This window comes from Falco peregrinus, chromosome W, assembly GCF_023634155.1.
Source record: "Falco peregrinus isolate bFalPer1 chromosome W, bFalPer1.pri, whole genome shotgun sequence".
NCBI lineage: Eukaryota > Metazoa > Chordata > Aves > Falconiformes > Falconidae > Falco > Falco peregrinus.
The window spans coordinates 28321441-28339640 of record NC_073743.1 but is presented as its reverse complement, the minus strand read 5'-3'; the positions used below and the strand labels follow the sequence as shown (position 1 = coordinate 28339640).

Sequence of the window (18200 nt, the reverse complement as noted above, 5' to 3'; positions counted from 1 at the left end):
TGATGGTGACATCTGCCCCGGAGTCTAATAGAGGTTCCAGAGTAATTTGCTGACTGCCTTTCTTCAATTGAATCTTCTGATATGGTCTTTGATTAAGATCTAATGTGAAACACACCTCAAGTCCGGTAAATCCAAAATCGTCTTCTCCTCCCATCTTAGATGGCTGGCCTTGTTGTCTGAGTTGCTCATATGATTGTCGATGCGCAACAAGGCTGTCACAGGGAAGTATTTGAGCAATTTTACTTCCTTTTGGAATAGTAACAGGTGGTTGTAATGCATAGGCCATAACTTGTACATGTCCCGTAAAATCTGCATCAATTAACCCAGGTAAAACATCTACTCCTTGCCTTCCTGTTGAAGATCTCCCTAATAAAAGTCCTCCAACTGGAGAATTCACGTTAGACAAAGGTCCTTTTACTTCAGTTGGAATTAAAGTCACTTCTTTACCATTCAAACTTACATCTACTGCGGTTGCCACGTCCACCCCGAGGCTCCCTCGGGTGGGTGGGATGTGCTGGTGTAAGAGACCACATTTTTCATCTGCGTTGTTTGGGCCTGTACTTGTGTCTTTGCGCGTAGACCCGACGCGCTGCGCTGCATGTTTCCCGACCTGTTATATCTACAAACAGCAGTAGCATGTGTATCTAAGTTACATTTGTGACACCAAACAGTCTTTGAACAAGGACGCCTCATGTGTCCAGATTCACCACATCGATAACAAATACCAAATCCTGATTTAGCATTGTTCCCCCTTCGATGTCCACCTATATGATTTGTTAAGGCTGCTGCGATTATATGCCCTTGCTCCCTCAACGCAGCAGTAAAGGCAGCCACTTGGTTATTTTGTTCGGCTCAAGTAGCTCTAATCAACGTTTACCCATAAAAAAGGCTGATGGGACATACCGATTAGTCCAAGATCTAAGAGCTGTGAATCAAAGAACGGTGACTAAATTCCCAGTAGTGGCAAATCCTTACACACTATGCCTTCTGGGCATGTCCATTAGAAGAAAAATCCAGGGACTATTTTGCCTTTGAATGGGAAGATCCAGGAACAGGAAGGAAACAACAGTTGCGAAGGACAGTATTACCACAGGGGTTTGCTGAGTCTCCTAATCTGTTTGGACAAACTGGAAAAATCATTACAGTCTTTTGAGACAGAGGGGGAAGTGAAGTTACTACAATATGTGGATGACCTACTAGTGGCAGGAAAAAACAAGGATGATATGCGGAAAATCACTGTTAAACTACTCATTTTTTTGGGAGAAAAGGGACTGAAGGTGTCAAGATCGAAACTGCAGTTCGTGGAGAATAAAGTAAGATATTTAGGGCACTGGCTGAGTTATGGGAAAAAGAAACTGGATCCTGAAAGAGTATCAGGAATTCTGGCCCTATCAGCACCAAGGACCAAGAAAGAGGTCAGGCAATTTTTAGGACTCCTGGGACATTGCAGACCTTGGATTGAAGGATTTAGTGAAAAGGTGAATCTCTTATATGAGAAATTAACAACAGAGAAATTCAAATGGAATGAGGAGGATGAGAGACAGTTGGAGATGGTGAAACGAACATTGATAGAGGCTCCAGTATTAAGCCTTCCGGATTTAGGGAGGCCTTTTTACCTATTTGTAAATCAGACAGCTTATGGTGTATTGACACAGGAATGGACCAGTATTAAGAAACCCATAGGGTACTGTTCCAAATTGTTGGACCCCGTAAGCAGAGGATGGCCAGCATGCTTGCAAGCGATAGTGGCCACCGCATTATTAATAGAGGAAGCAAGGAAGGTTACCTTTAGCGCACCTTTGAAGGTATACACCCCTCACAACGTGAGGAGGGGTATTACAACAAAAAGCGGAAAAATGGTTGACAGATTGCAGAATGTTGAAATATGAAGCTATTCTAGTGGATTCTCTGCATTTAGAACTAAGAGTAACTACAGTACAAAGTCCAGCTCAATTTCTTTATGGGAAACCAGAAGAGGGGCTTCAGCATGATTGTACAGAAGTAATTGAAATGCAAACTAAAATACGGCCCGATTTAAGAGAGGAAGAATTGCAAAAAGGGGAAAAAACTGTTTATAGATGGATCTTCCAGGATTATAGAGGGAAAGAGGAGATCAGGGTATGCAATAGTAAATGGAAAACTGGATTTGGTGGAATCTGGACCTCTGAGTCCCACTTGGTCGGCACGGGCTTGTGAATTATATGCTTTGTTGAGGGCGTTGGAGTTGTTAAAAGAGAAGCATGGTACAATATATACGGATTGTACGCCTATGGGGTAACCCATACCTTTGGGAAAATTTGAGAAGAAAGAGGACTCATTGGGACACATGGAAAGGGATTAGTGCACCAAACGCTAATTATTAAGATTTTACAGGCACTGAGACTGCCCAAAGAAATTGCTGTAGTACATGTAAGGGGACAACGAAAAGGAACAATTTTACTTATAAGAGGAAATAACTTAGCCGACAAAGAAGCTCGGGAAGCCGCATTGCGAAGACCTTCTCCAATACTGTTATTAAGGGAATTGGAAGGGGCGGAGAGCCAGGAAAAACCTGAGGGGCAGTTTTTGGAGAATGAAATAAGATTTATAAAGACTACAGGGGCAAAGCAAGAGGGAGAAAAAGGGAGAAAAATGGGTCCTGTTGGATGGCAGAGAAATACTGCCTAAGAGTCAAGCAAAGAAGCTGCTATTTTAGATGCATTTGCAAACTCATTGGGGAACTTGAGCATTGAGTAATCAGTTTTTGAAATTTTATGGGTGTATTGGGATATATGAGATAGCTCGGCAAATTACCCAAAGGTGCCTAACATGTCAAAAAGTAAATAAGAAAAGTGTTATAGTTGAATTTGAAATAACTAGAGTCCCAAATAAATTCACTAATTATTTATTAAGGCAGGAAAGCAAAAACAGCGCGCTGGGCGGCCGGGGAGTCGCAGCTCCATCCAGGCTCGCAAATTCCGACAAGTAACACAGCCCTTTTATTCTCAACTTCAAGGCCGGTTTAAGCAAACAGTTATGCTCTCAGTCCCGTAGCAAGAAGCTGTACATTACAAAACTAAACTATTTTTACACTAAAGTCTAGACGAAGACAAAGGTTGTCATAGTAACATGAGATTATGGTTTAACATTGGCCTTGAGAAGGTACATCTCCAACCTCATGGTTAACAGTTAACTCTTTTCTCACCAGACAAAACATTCTCAAATCTGTTACAGCAAGATCATTCCTTTTGTTAAAAACCCCTTTGATCAGCAAATTACCCTTAGGTACTTATTACAATTCCCCCCTTCCTTTATTTATAAGTGATTTGCTGATTAAATCTAGACAATACGTCACAAGCCGCATCTAATTCAGGACTTTCATTTGGTATAATTTTCATTTCCATTTCTGATTGTTTCATTACCATTAACTGCACTTTTTCCAACCTGTTTTTAACAAAAGTTATAATTCTATTGATGATACAGGGTCCAAAAGTCCGTTAATGAAGTTACTTATTTTTCCAAATAAGAAATAGAATTTTCTACTCGGGCTAAATTTTCGTCTATTGCAGCTCTTAGAGATGTCAAACTCTGCGGTTGTTGCACCAAGGAAGTTAGGCCAGTGGCAGTTCCAGTGGCCCCTAAACTAAGTAGAGCAGCTATAGTGATTGCAGAGACTGGCTCTCTTTTGTTGATTTTATGTCTTAATTTGTCCCAATGTAAATACATAGTTTCTTCCCCATGTAAAAGGATTCTAGGTACCACAGTAACCTGTACACAAAATTCTGGGACATTTTTCTTGAGAACAGCAGTGGACAAGCATGGTGTTAATCCAGTTATAGAACAAATCCACCATGCCCCGGGACTAGGCAGAACCCATTTAACATCAGATGCAAAGTTTCGAGTCTGGTTGGTACATAGAGATTTTCTTCTATTTGTTACCTTTCCTATACACCAACCGCTCCCTCTGACTTGTTGGAGGGTAATCCCTGTTTTCCGTTCTTTCCGATTGCATCTGGAGGGACTATCCTCGGTAGAGGTATTAAAAGGAGATGGTACAGCTATCCCCTTATAAAAAGGGGGCTTTATGTCATAACATAACCAACAGGAAATGGTAAAATTCGGACTTGTGGCATTTAAAGCTTGATAGGCTGCCTGCATCACAGCCCATAAGGGTTCATTATTTCTGGGAGTTTCCTCTACTTTATTTGTGGAGGTTAGGTATGTCCCTGGGGTGACTGAGGCTGGGGAGTTTTCTACCTTTGGCTTTTTCTTTTTCTTTTCTTGCTTTGTGATGACTCAATTTAAGAAACTTGGAGCACCGGCTGTAACATTAGTTTTCAATATAACAGGACCTTCCCATCGACCTAAGGTCCAATTGAAGGGTTGATGTTCATTTTCTAAAGTCGTGGTAATTAATATTATTATCAGGATAACAGCCTTCATTTTCCCCACTGTTAGTACCTCTCTGCCTTTCCTCGTCTACTCTTTTGCAGAGAGCAACGGGATATCAATATCTTCTCGGCAGCAGCAGGTAGTCTTCAGGGGAATTTGCTGTTATCCTGCAATAATTTTCAAGGTCTTTGCAAGTTAGTTATCTCTCAAATATATTTCCACCTGTTTGGTTGTTGTGCCCATTTCCAGGATCTTATAGTACACTGTCCTAAAACTCTATACCAGTCTGTTTCATATACTTCCCAAAGTTCAGGTATTGACAGTTCCCATCCACAAAATAATTTACAAATTTCTGTTTGAGCCCATTGTTCCCTGGTAGGTGTCAGATTATTGCGACATTTCATACAATAAGGTTGTCTCTTAATTGAAACACAAGACCACTTTTTATCACAATTTAAACATTGGCAAACAACCCAGCATAAGTGTCCAGAAGTAGGGTGTTTTAAACAGGGTATTCCATGGATGTCTCCTATACCGGGTGATTCGGGTATATCTGTCTCTGTCTCACAGCAAAAGGGAAAAACCTGAGGAGTTCCTGTCAGTTTGTATAGTCCAGCTCCCCCCGTTTGGTCAGGTATTTGTTCTTCACTCCAGGGTGCAAAATATACCTTTCGTAGGGTAATTCCAGGTGGTATTTCGAACCATTGATATAAACTATTTCTTACTTCCCTTCTGGAGTGGTTCATTTTCCAGCCTCGTTTTTCCTTATCTTCATTTGGAGGTCCCCTGGTTCCAATGTTACAGTCCACGTCTCTGGGAAGATAGGTCCCTTAATTCTTAATTCTGCTGGCATGAGTCCATCCTTTTTCCGCTGTTTGTACAGCTGTATCTGTGGTAAGTAAAACAACAAAAGGTCCTTCCCAACGGGGTGTTAGAGAAGTTTCTTTCCAAGTTTTTATCAATATCTGGTCTCCAGGTTGAATTTGGTGTATGGAAATATCCAAAGGAGGTCTTTGTACTACCAAACCCTTCTTTCTTAATTCCTGTCTCCTTTTTGTGAGTTCTAAAATATATTCTGTTAAAATTTTATCCTCGACCTTCGGGTGTTCCACTAATAATCCAAAGTCATAAGGCATCCCATACAACATTTCAAAGGTGGATATACCAGTATCTGTCCTAGGTTGAGTCCTAATATAAAGCAAGGCCAGCGGTAGACACTTAATCCAATTCATTTTTGTTTCTAGCATAAGTTTGGTTAGGTGTTTCTTTATTTCCTCATTCATTCTTTCTACTTTCCCAGAACTTTGTGGGTGCCAGGGGGTATGATATTCCCATTTGGTACCAAACAATTCAGTTGTCTCTTTAATTATTTTGGATGTAAAATGTGGCCCTCGGTTCGAATCAATTATTGCAATAGTTCCGTATCTCGGAATAATTTATTCTAAGAGAATTTTAATAACTGTCTTTGCAGTAGCTCTCACCACAGGAAAGGCTTCTACAAAGTATGTAAGGTGATCAACCAAGACTAATAAATACTGATATCTCCCCACCTTTGGCAATTCGGTAAAGTCTACTTGTATTTTCTCAAAGGGTCTTTTAGCTAACTCACGACCCCCATGAACTTTTTCCCTTGGTTGTCGTTTATTCACTTTATTACAGGTTAAACATCCCTCTAACACTCTTTTAGCTAGACCATATATTCCGACACAGGCATAATTTGTCTCAAATTGATCCACTAAGGCTTGAATTCCCCAATGAGTTTTATGATGCAATTTATTCAGTATTCCCCGAGCTAATCCCTTTGGAAGAATCTCTCTTCCATCGGGTAGCAGCCATTTATCACCATTTCTTTTTGCTCCAATTTGTTTCAACTTATCCAATTCTTGGAGAGTAAAAGTCTTATCTATTTTCAGCTTTTTTTGTTCCTCTTCTAAGTTCTGAACCATTAATAATGCTGCCCGTTTTGCCTCTCCGTCAGCTAAATTGTTTCCTCTTATAATATGGGTTATTCCCTTTTGATGTCCTTTTACATGGACTATGGCTATCTTAAGTGTACCTCTTAATGCCTTTAAAACCTCTAGGATTAGTTTTTCATGGACTAATCCTTTCCCCTGGGTGTTAATTAAACCTCTCTCTTCCCAAATTTTCCCAAACGTATGTACCACCCCAAAGGCGTGCTTTGAATCTGTATAAATAGTTCCAATTTTGTTTTCTAAAAGTTTTAATGCTCTTAACATAGCATATAACTCACACGCTTGGGTGGACCAGGCTTTATTTAATGGTCCTGATTCTTTTATCTTAAAAGTATATCCATCCACAATAGCATATCCTGATTTTCGCTGTCCTTCAACTATTCGTGAGGAGCCGTCCACAAATAATTTTTCTCCTTTGTCTAATTCATCTTATTCTAAATCTTCCCTTATTTTAGTCTGTAAATTTATTGGTTGCAGGCAGTCATGTGTCAAATCTTCTTTGGGTTCTCCGTATAAAAATTGGGCAGGATTATGAGTAGAGGTGGTCTCTATTTCTAACTTAGGGGAGTTAATCAGAATTCCCTCATACTTGAGTAATCGACTGTCTGTAATCCACTTATCAGCTCGTTGTTGTAACATTCCTCGAATATTATGAGGGGTATATACTTTTAATTCACCTCCCAGGGTTATTTTTCCCACCTTTTCTACCAATAATGCAGTGGCCACTATTGCTTGCAAGCAGGTGGGCCACCCGCGCCTTACAGGATCTGGTATTTTAGAATAATATCCCACAGGCTTTCTCTGTCCCGCTCATCCTTGGGTCAGAACCCCATAAGCTGTCCCATTATCCACAGTGATAAAAAGCTGAAAGGGTTTACGAATATCGGGTAAACCGAGGACAGGTGCTTCTACCAGATCTCTTTTTATATTTTCCCACCTATTCTCATCTTCAGGGGACCATTTTACCAACCCGTCTTTAGTTAATTTTTCATACAAGAATTTTACTTTACTGCTGTAATTTTCTATCTACTGGCGACAATACCCAAATAATCCCAATAACTGACTTATCTGTCTTTTATTAGTGGGTGCTGTTAGAGACAAAAGTCCTTTTACTCTCTAGGGATCTAATATCTTATGTCCTTTTGTAAGCCAGTGTCCCAAATATTATACCTCTTCTTCAGTAAACTGTAATTTAGATTTAGAAACCTTTAATCCCTTGAGGCCTAAAAAGTTCAGTAATTTAATGCTCTCATTTCTGACTTCTTCTTGAGTTTTTCCAGCAATTAATAAATCATCCACGTATTGTATTAGAATTAGTCCCTGACTTAATTCATAAGATTCCAGTAACTGTTCCAGAGCTTGTCCAAACAAGTTTGGGGACTCTGTGAATCCCTGGGGTAAAACGGTCCACCGTAATTGTTGTTTTCTATGGGTCTTGGGGTTTTCCCACTCGAAAGCAAAATAATCCCTACATCTTTCTTCTAAGGGACAAGCCCCAAAGACATCTTTTAAATCTATAACACTATACCATTTATAGTCTGGATTTAATTGATTTAGTATAGTATGTGGGTTAGCCACGACAGGGAACTGGGTAATGGTTCGCTTATTTACTGCCCTCAGATCTTGTACTAAACGATAAGACCCATACGGCTTTTTTACGGGCAATATGGGAGTATTGTGGGGAGACATACAGGGTCCCAAAAGTCCTTGAGCTAAAAGTCTCTCAATTTCTGGCTGTAATCCTTCTCTCCCTTCTCTAGAGATGGGATACTGTTTTATCCTAATTGGCTGATCTGGGTCTTTTAGGGAAACTGTGATCGGTTTGATATTTAATTTTCCCACCGACCCCGGGCTGTACCAGGTCTCTGGATTAATCTTGGCTTCATCTTCCGTGGTTAATAAGTATAATCTTATTTTTAATTTTTCTTGATCTACTTCTAAATTGACTCCTAATTCTACCATCAGGTCTTGCCCCAAAAGATTATATTCAGCTTCTGGGACCAATAAAAATGTTCCTACTCCGTATTTATTTGGAGCTTCTATTGTTACATTCCTAATCAGGGGCACTTTAGAAGGTTCCCCCTTTGCACCGATTACTTGGAGTTTATCCTTTGATTCCACACACCCAGATGGTAACTTTTGGACAGTTGATTTTTCAGCACCCGAGTCCACAAGGAACTCGAACACTTCATGCTGAGGACCTAATTTTAATTTTATCAAGGGCTCGGTAACCTTAGGGGTCCCCAGCAAATAGAGCCCCTGACCCCCCTAATCTTCTTTAAAAACTTTTTCATCCATTATCCTTTTTCGACAATTCTTTTGCAAATGCCCCCCTCTTGTGGCAATAAAAACACTCTACATCTTGTGAGCCGAATTCCTTTCTTTTAGGGTTTTCTGGGCCCTTCCGGGACCTTTCTCCTATCCTGTCCAGATTTTGTCCTTCTCTTACAGCTGCCATCAAGGTTCTAGCCTGTCTCTTCTGACTCTCATCTTCCCTTCTCACATACACTTTTTGGGCTTGTCGAAATAATTCATCTAACCCTTTTTCCTGCCAATCTTCTATTTTCTCTAATTTTTTCCTTATATCGATCCAAGATTTAGCCACAAACTGAGTTTTCAGCAGGGCTTGACCCACTTGACTATCAGGGTCTAGTCCAGAATATAGCTGGAAACTCTTTCTCAGCCTTTCTAGCCATTCGGTGGGGGTTTCATCTTTTTTTCTGTTGTTCATTGAAGGCTTTATTAATATTTTGTCCTCTGGGTACAGAATCCCTAATTCCCTGAATTATCATATCCCGGAGATCGACCATATTATTTCTATGTACGGGATCTTGATTGTCCCAATTGGGCTGCTGTAAGGGCCATTTTACATCTCCAGCTGGGCTATGTTGATGTCTCTGATCCCAACGTCTCATGCCTGCTGTTCTGATCATCCCTCATTCTTCATTTGTAAACAAGATCTTTAAAATAGCCTTCATCTCGTCCCAAGTATAAATGTTAGGGCCAAGGAATTGATCAAAACGTTCTTCTACCCCTAATGGGTCTTCTAACAAGTGTCCCATTTCTTTCTTAAATTCTCTCACATCCCCAGAGTTGAGGGGTACAGATACAAATCCGACTCCGGGTTGTGGTCCCCCCATAGCAGTCTCCCTTAATGGATACAATAGATTTTCCTCCCTCCTTTCTCTAGTTTGACTTCTAGTCATTATTCGATCAGGAGGGGACTCTTCCTCAGGTTGGGGGGGTGCTGTTGGAGGAGGATCAGGACCCTGTGGCGACAGAGGAGGGGGAATATAGGGCGGAGGAGACACTGGAAGTTCGTCTTCCTCCCGCCTTTTCTTCCTATCCTTTTTCTTTTCTTTTAATGGGAACAAATTAGCTGTCTGGGCTGTACCCAGGATCCATAAAAAGGCATATTCACTCTCCTCCTTATTAAATGGCTGTTTATTGTTAACATATATATTCAGTTGTTGACATATCCAATCCTCAAGGGATCCAAAAATAGGCCAATATAAATCCTTTCTTATTTGTTTTCCTCCCCATACTTCCATACAATAATGGATCATTTTTTCCCTGGACTTCCCCTTTCAAGAAGGGGAGGCGTCCCAATATTGAATCATTAGGCCTAGCGTGCTATCTTGGGGTATATCAGCGAGCCCACCCCCGTCCCATACCTCCTGCATGAAACCAGAAGCTTTACTCTTCTTCTGGCCCATCTTCCGAGAGTGCCTTCTTTCACACAAAATTCACTTGCTTCCCTCTGTTCGTGGCCCACGCCCTCACAGACAATGGGAACCACACTACAAGGAAGTCCACACTCGCTTCGCCTGGTGGACTACTAAGTCCGGTGGACGTCTCAGTCACTCGCGCTCCGGGTACCCAATCCCCGACCGAACGGAACCGCAATATACTCACTCACTCCCGAGTCTTCGTCCGGCTCTTGGTGCACAAAAATTGCAGGGAACTCACCGAGAACTGCAGTATCTCCTTTCTCTTTTCTTTTTTGCTTTCCTCTCTCAATTCGGAAAATCCAGGTGAGCTAAGTCGGAATCTCCTCCGGGACCATCCAAAGATGGGGCGCCCTCCCAGAGTTGAAGTCCGAGTCGGCTGTCTGGATCCGAGTCACGGCACCAAATTTGTTATAGTTGAATTGAAATAACTAGAGTCCCAAATAAATTCACTAATTATTTATTAAGGCAGGAAAGCAAAAACAGCGCGCTGGGCGGCCAGGGAGTCACAGCTCCATCCAGGCTCGCAAATTCCGACAAGTAACACAGCCTTTTTATTCTCAACTTCAAGGCCGGTTTAAGCAAACAGTTATGCTCTCAGTCCCGTGGCAAGAAGCTGTACATTACAAAACTAAACTATTTTTACACTAAAGTCTAGACGAAGACAAAGGTTGTCATAGTAACATGAGATTATGGTTTAACATTGGCCTTGAGAAGGTACATCTCCAACCTCATGGTTAACAGTTAACTCTTTTCTCACCAGACAAAACATTCTCAAATCTGTTACAGCAAGATCATTCCTTTTGTTAAAAACCCCTTTGATCAGCAAATTACCCTTAGTTACTTATTACAAAAAGTATGAGGCAAACACCTACGGGGGGACAGAGAATCGCATATAGGCCATTTGAAAGAGTACAGGTTGATTTTACCGAGCTACCGAAAATAGGACAATATAAATATTTGATGGTGATAGTGGACCAATTAACCCATTGGGTAGAGGCTTACCCTGTGGTGAGGGCAACTGCCACTACGGTAGCCAAAATTCTGATGGAAAATATAATACTGCGTTTTGGGTTGGTAGGGAGTATTGACTCTGACCAGGGGACACATTTCACATCTGAAGTGTTATGGGACTTAATTACAGCCCTGGGCATTAAATGGGAATACCATACTCCCTGGCATCCACAAAGTTCATGACGAGTTGAGAGAATGAACCAAACTATTAAACAACGATTGGCCAAATTAATGATTGAAACCCAACTGTCTTGGATGTTTGCCATTGTCATTATTGAACATTCGGACTATGCCCCATGGTGAAACAGGTATCTCACCATATAACATGTTATATGGGATGCTGTATTCCCAAGGAATGCCATTGGACTATTCTTTGATAAAGAATTATGAGAGCCAGAAATATGTAATTATGATAGGGAAGCAATTACAACAACTGAGGGAAAAGGGACTTTTAGCACAAAACACCCCTCTGGGGTTTGCTATTCATGAAATACAACCAGGAGACAAGGTCTTAAAAAAACCTGGAAGGAAGAATCATTAACTCCTCGACGGGAGGGACCGTACCTTGTTTTACTTACTACTGAAACAGCTGTGAGAACAGCAGAAAGAGGTTGGACCCATGCCTCCAGGGTAAAGGGGCCAATAAATACCGAAGCTTGGAGGGTTGAATCCACTCCTGGGGAAGCTTGGAGGGTTGAATCCACTCCTGGGGAATTGAAACTGAGGCTGAAGAGGGACTAATGCTCCAGCAACGTGGCTCTGCATGAATTAAAGGGCACCAGATAAAGAGGACAAGCCTAAAGGGAGGAAAGGAGAAGGTAAGACTGGGGCAGGACCCTCCACTGCGGTGTGTATAGTCTACCGAGGGAGGCAATCCCTATGGGTATTGACTACCAAGTGAGAGGGCCTCGACCGGACTTCTCCCACATTAAGGTTATGCTGTCCTGAAAAAAAGTAATAATATAAGAACCCTTTTAAACCATATAATTAGTTTTCCAGGAGCCGGATCACCCCGAAAGGCTGAACAGTAACACAAGCCCAGATTGATCCTGAAGGCAGCTCAACCCCTTGATTGGAGGCGTTTTCCATACCCTCAAGATTGGACGGCACAAGGGGTAAGAAATGCTATACTTCTTGGTATTGTTTTTACAGGGACAACTGAGCCATGGGTATTGTTATAGTTTACCTGTCCAATTAAATGACAGAGACTGGCCAATTAGAAAATTTGATTTATTAAAGCAAGCGACAAGTAAGCAAACCAGCGCTGGGCGGCCGAGGAGTATCCTGCTCCACCAACGGCGCGCAAATTCAAGCAAGCTGAGCAGCTCTTTTTATCTTCACCGAGGTCGCTTCTGATATCTTCAGTGCGCCCCTCTGCTTCTTCTGTTATTGTGGTTTCTTGTCAGACAGGACGTTCCCATGTTTGATGTAGCAAGATAACATTGTGGACATGTCTCTTCTTGTTAAATAGGAAGTTCTTAAGACCACCACAATGGGTTCGTTCCTCTTGCTTAACTTGGTTGATCAGCAAATTACCTTTAGTTACTTATTACAGTTCCCCCCTTCTTTTATTTATAAATAATTTGCTGATCAAACCTAGACAATACCTCACAAGCTGCATCTAATTCAGGATTTTCATTTGGTATGATTTTCATCTCTAGTTTCGATTGCTTCATCACCATTAGCTGCACTTTTTCCAACCTCCTTTTCACAAAAGTTACAAATTTATTAATGATACAGGGTCCCAAAGTCAGAACCAATAACAACATTATGAGGGGTCCCGCCAAAGTAGAAATTAAAGTAATCAGCCAGAGTGACTGTTGTTGTAAAATTCTTTACCTTTAGCTTTTTCTTTTTACCTTTTTGTTCTTTAATGACTCTGTTGGGTCCCACTGCTTGTGGCGTTTTTAGTTCATGTTTCTGAATAAATATTAAGACCCTTCTATCAGTTCCAGGTTCCCAATATCTTATTCCCCAGGTTCGTCCTAATAGCCATCCGTGGTCATTAGCCTGTAGAATTTCTAGTATAACATGCTTACAGTTGTCAAGATGGGGGCCCTCTATGTGTCTATCCCAGCTAGGAGCTGGCAGATTGCATCCTCTGGGTCCCCATGTTATATTTAAAAATCTATTTTTAACGGCTACGTCCCAGTTTGAAGCTATAGTTTCACATCCCCAATATGCACAGTAGTAGTGATTAAGGAAATTGCAGTAGCTTTTCCCTGGATTCGAACTGGGGCAGAGATAAAATGGTTTTATTGCTCTTTCTCGTCGACTGGGTGGGTCTAGTTCATAAAAGACTAAAGCTTCCAATTTAACTTGGAATTTTGGGGATCCGGCTGTCACGTTATACCGAACTTCTATTGAATCTTCCCATCAACCTAAGGTCCAATTGAAGGGTTGATGTTCATTCATTATTTTTTTTTAAGGTCATGGTAATCAATATCATTAATAGGATACTAGCTTTCATTTCCCCACTGTTCAGTACCTCTCTGCCTTCCTCGTCTACTCTTTTGCAGAGAGCAATGGGATATCAATATCTTCTTGGCAGCAGCAGGTAGTCTTCAGGGGAATTTTACTGTTATCCTGTCAATAATTTCCAAGGTCTAAAGAGTTAGTTATCTTTCAAATATATTTCCACCTGTTTGGTTGTTGTGCCCGTTTCCAGGCGAATCTTATAGTACACTGTCTTAAAACTCTATACCAGTCTGTTTCATATACTTCCCAAAGTTCAGGTACTGACAATTCCCATCCACAAAATAATTTACAAATTTCCACTTGATCCTCTGGTCCCCTGGTACATATCAAATCATTGTGACATTTCATACAGTAAGGTTGTCTCTTAAATGAAGCACAGGACCAATCTCTATTACAATTTAGACATCGGCAAACAACCCAACATAAATGTCTGGAAGTAGGGTGTTTTAAGTTGGGTATTCCCCGGAGATCTCCTATTCTGGGTGATTCGGGTATCTCCGTCTCTGTGTTGTTTTGCGGTCAGCCAACAATGTTGAGACAGATAGCACAGTCCCAATAACGTCCTTCACACCACCCCGTGGCTCAACATTGCTGCTCCGTGGGTGGCATAGATAGAGATAGAGAAAAGATTCTGCCAACTATACAAACGAGGTTAACAATCTTTATCTAAGCATTAAAACCATTTACCATTATCAATAAACAATAACAGGCAATAACTAAAAATGACTAACAATAACTATAAATCCGTAACAAACATTAGCTAACAATTCAAAACTCAAACATGTCATAAGCTAATTTCAAAACATTATCATAACAGGATTACATAACAAAACAAAATAAAACATTTCTTAGCATATATAAGGTTTGTTTGTGGGGGTTAAGAATCAAGAGCCAAGAGGTGGGCATTTAAAAGGGTAAATTTTCATGCCCCTTTAAGGTTAGGCTGCGCATGCATTTTCATTGTGCAGTTTTGGTCAGGGCATTAGCCTGAATCTTGACCAGGAGGGTCACGGACCAATTTGTTTGTCTTGCCACAAACAATCCTTATCATTTTGGAAAAGATGGGAGCAGGAAACGACACACTTTGTACGGTTTTGCTGTTCAGCCTTTGTCTCATCTTGACTACACTAACCATCAGTATGTGCTTTTGTGAGTGTTTTTTGGTCATGCCGGTACAGAAGAGTTTGATCTCTTCCTTGCAATCCGCCCCAAGTAGTGGAACCCATGGGATACCAAAGCAGAGTGCGAGAGACTTATATAAACAAAAGAAAACTATTGATCTCCAGCAAAGTTACCATGTGACTTGTTATTTGTTTCTGTTCATCTTCGTTACCTCGTGAAGAAAAATACCAAGGACCAGACACAGACTATCGTGGAGGGAACAAATGGAGTTACCACCCCAACATTATTCAGGACTGTGCTGGACTCACGAGTGAAGAAGCCTGTTTTCCACGTCACATGAGACTTTGCTGGACTGTTATTCTATTATTCAACTTCTAGTTCATGTTTGTTAATAAATTGTTATTTGTTGTTTACTGATTGTCAAATGGTTCATCGAAGTTACTTTGCGTCAAACACATGGTTTCCAAAATAAATCCAAAGGGTTGGGTAATACATATAATAATAACCTACAAAAACGAAACCTAAAACCAACACTTATAACTATACATTCCACTTAAGTAATAAATGAACTATAAATACTATAGTTTCTTTAAACATTCCTTTTTTTTTTTTTTTTATATATATGTGCGTCACTATCATGGCTAGACTATAGGGATTTCGCATGCGCGGTCTTTCCAGATTTTTCCAATACATTCTGTGGGGTTTAAAATTGCGCATGCGCATGTTCAAAGGCATACACAATAAAAGATGGCTGCTGAGTGTCCAGATGAAGTCCTGGACCCATTTCCCGAGCTTACCACTCCGGTAAGTTTGTTAATGGTAACATTTATGGCACTATGGCCAAATGACAGGTCCTTGCTTTCAATGCAATGTTTTCTCACCATCAGACCACCACGTCACCTGCCAGGGAGGAAGGGTCTGGAGCGCGCATTTCCCCCTCTGAACATCCCGTAAGGTGAGTGTTTTTTAAACGTCTAATCTGTATGGTTCATTATAAAGGGGAATCAAAACCTTTTTTTTTTCCTCGTTGTTTAGGCAGAGGGTGCATTTTTCTACTGTCACACGTCAAGAACTTATGGTGGAGGTGGAAAAGTATAAAAGACGTTACCACATCCTCGTCTGTGCGTTCCTGACGGTTGTTTTCTTTGCTATTCTATTTGTATTCTTACTCAGCCTACATTGTTATATGAATTGTTAAGAGTCAATTGTTCCCAAATTCTTGTTGGCTATTATATTGTTATTGTATGCACATTTCAGCGTACTACTCTAATTTGTTTAACGCCATTGGGTGAAATCATAGTAGCAAATTGCATGTTAGTTATAAGGTGTTGAATTAATCTTATAAAACATGGAATAGCATATGGCAAAACCAATAAGGTGGCTAATCCACATAACAAATAAAATAGGATTCGTTTTACCCAGGGGCTCCCGAGAAGCCAGGAAAACAAGTCAATATTCCAGTCTTTCCAAGTTCGGACGGGAACATGGGCTAACTTCCCTATCTCTGATGTGATTTGTTTAACTACCTCACCATTGTCATCAATTTTCAAACAACAATTGGAAACATTTAATTTACCACAAACACCACCTTCTTCGGCTAGCAGGTAATCGAGAACCATCCTGTGTTGATAAATTGCATTTCACATTTGAGTTGCTTGGTCTGCCAATAAGTGAAGAGCTTTAGCTGTTTGATTAGTAAAAATTTACAAGACAGCCTGTAGATGAATGATACGATTCATATTGTAGATAGGTTCTCGAGCACCGCTAATGAGTTCATTAGGATTCCAAGTTGCAGGTCCATAATACTGTATGATACGTTGGGGTGTCCATTCATTTAATAAATATCGGTAACTCCCTTTTCTTGGGAGTTTGGAAAAATCAACTTGCCACTGTTGCCCTGGCTAATTTTCTATCATTTTTACTGTAACAGGTAAAGCATTCCAGATATACCTGGTTAAAGATTTCTTTTACTTCAGGGAGGTCCTCTTTTCCACTTAAAAATTTTGGTGAATTTGGCATTCTTATTTGTTTTCTTAGTTTGTACTTTAAAGGTTTCAGGATGTTTTCCTGGTGGCCAGCAGCTCCCACAACTGTAACAAATTCTTTTCACTGAAGTTTAACACCAAATAAGTTGGTTTTGTATTCACTAAAAATCCCACCTCATTTTTCCTAGTCCCTAGTTCACCAGTACCCCTTGTTGGTTCTTTAGCTTAGGGCAATCTCGCTTCCAGTGTCCACTTTCCCTACAATATGCGCATTCACTTCTGCCTGATATTCGTCCTCTGTCTCTGCTTCATCTCCTCTACCAGTTTAGCACGACCCAGCTCTTCTTCTCTTACCTTCTGTACACGTCCCCTATTCCTTCTATCAACTTTTCTACATCACGATTACCTTAGTAAAAATCAACTCAAACCTTTATCCAGTCCTATTCACAACCAACTTTCAAACATCTAAATTTCCCCATCAAAGATTCACCTTTACTCTCCTCAGACCCACTGCCTGCCCTAAAGGGGCCCTTACTGGTCCTGTTGTACTGCAAATGCTGCAGCTATTGGGGTGACATTGTCAGGTCCTTCTGCTCAATTGTCAGCAACAGCAACCCCCTCCTCCTCACCATCAGAAGCATTCGGGGCAGGAGATGCTCTTCCTGCTCTGCAGGTTACACAAGCCTGCCTGTGCAACAGCACTTCTTTTTTAACTCTTTCTTACCCTGAATGCAAATCTGCTCCTTGTTGCTTTAAGTCTGTGTTCTTACATATCATGCCTTTGCAGGCAAACAGCAAACACCCTGCCATGCGTCCAGCATGACTCAGCCGCACCTTCGGGGGTTTGTACAAACTCACCCCAATACTTTAACACTTTCACAGGGTCTAGATAGCAGCGGGAGGGGAGTGAGGGAGGTGGTAAGTGTTATAAACGATAACAATTAAAACAAATTTAATTTGGGTTCAATCAATTTAGGTTGAGACACAATAAGCAAAAACAGCGCTGGGTGTGCAGAGAACTCAATTAGTTCCACCACACACACACCTGAGTCCTAAAAGTAGCATCTTTTATGCCTGGATCTTGACCAATCTCTTCTCGCCAGATGCTTGTCCTGCTCTTTCCCCATTGGGTCGTTAGGGTACACCTTCTCCTCCTATTGGCTCTCCTTTGGCGTGCTTTTTCAAATCTCAAGGTCTTTGTCTCCTTTGGTGGGCTTTCCCTGGCGTGCTTTCCTTGTGCTTTCCTTACCTCCCTCAGCGGGCTTTTCCAGGCAGGGATTGCCTCAGGGGAATGGGAAGCCATCACATTGTCTTAAAGGAGAACCACACGTGCCCACTCACCACAACTGTGATACAGGTCCCAGATTTACACAGGGTACAACAATTACACTTATCACAGTACATTCTATTTTTGACATCTAAATTTCCCCATCAAAGATTCACCTTTACTCTCCTCAGACCCACTGCCTGCCCTAAAGGGGCCGTTACTGGTCCTGTTGTACTGCAAATCCTTCTGAATCACCCTTCTG

General features: G+C 41.1%; 1 long non-coding RNA gene across 1 annotated transcript; it reads left to right on the top strand.

Moving 5' to 3' along the window:
- The first annotated feature begins 11773 nt into the window (after window positions 1-11773).
- LOC129783036 (uncharacterized) lies at window positions 11774-17502 on the top strand. The gene is made up of 3 exons (XR_008745055.1): window positions 11774-11904; window positions 12078-12201; window positions 14907-17502. It is a non-coding gene; the product is annotated as an uncharacterized LOC129783036 (long non-coding RNA).
- Window positions 17503-18200: the final 698 nt, after the last annotated feature.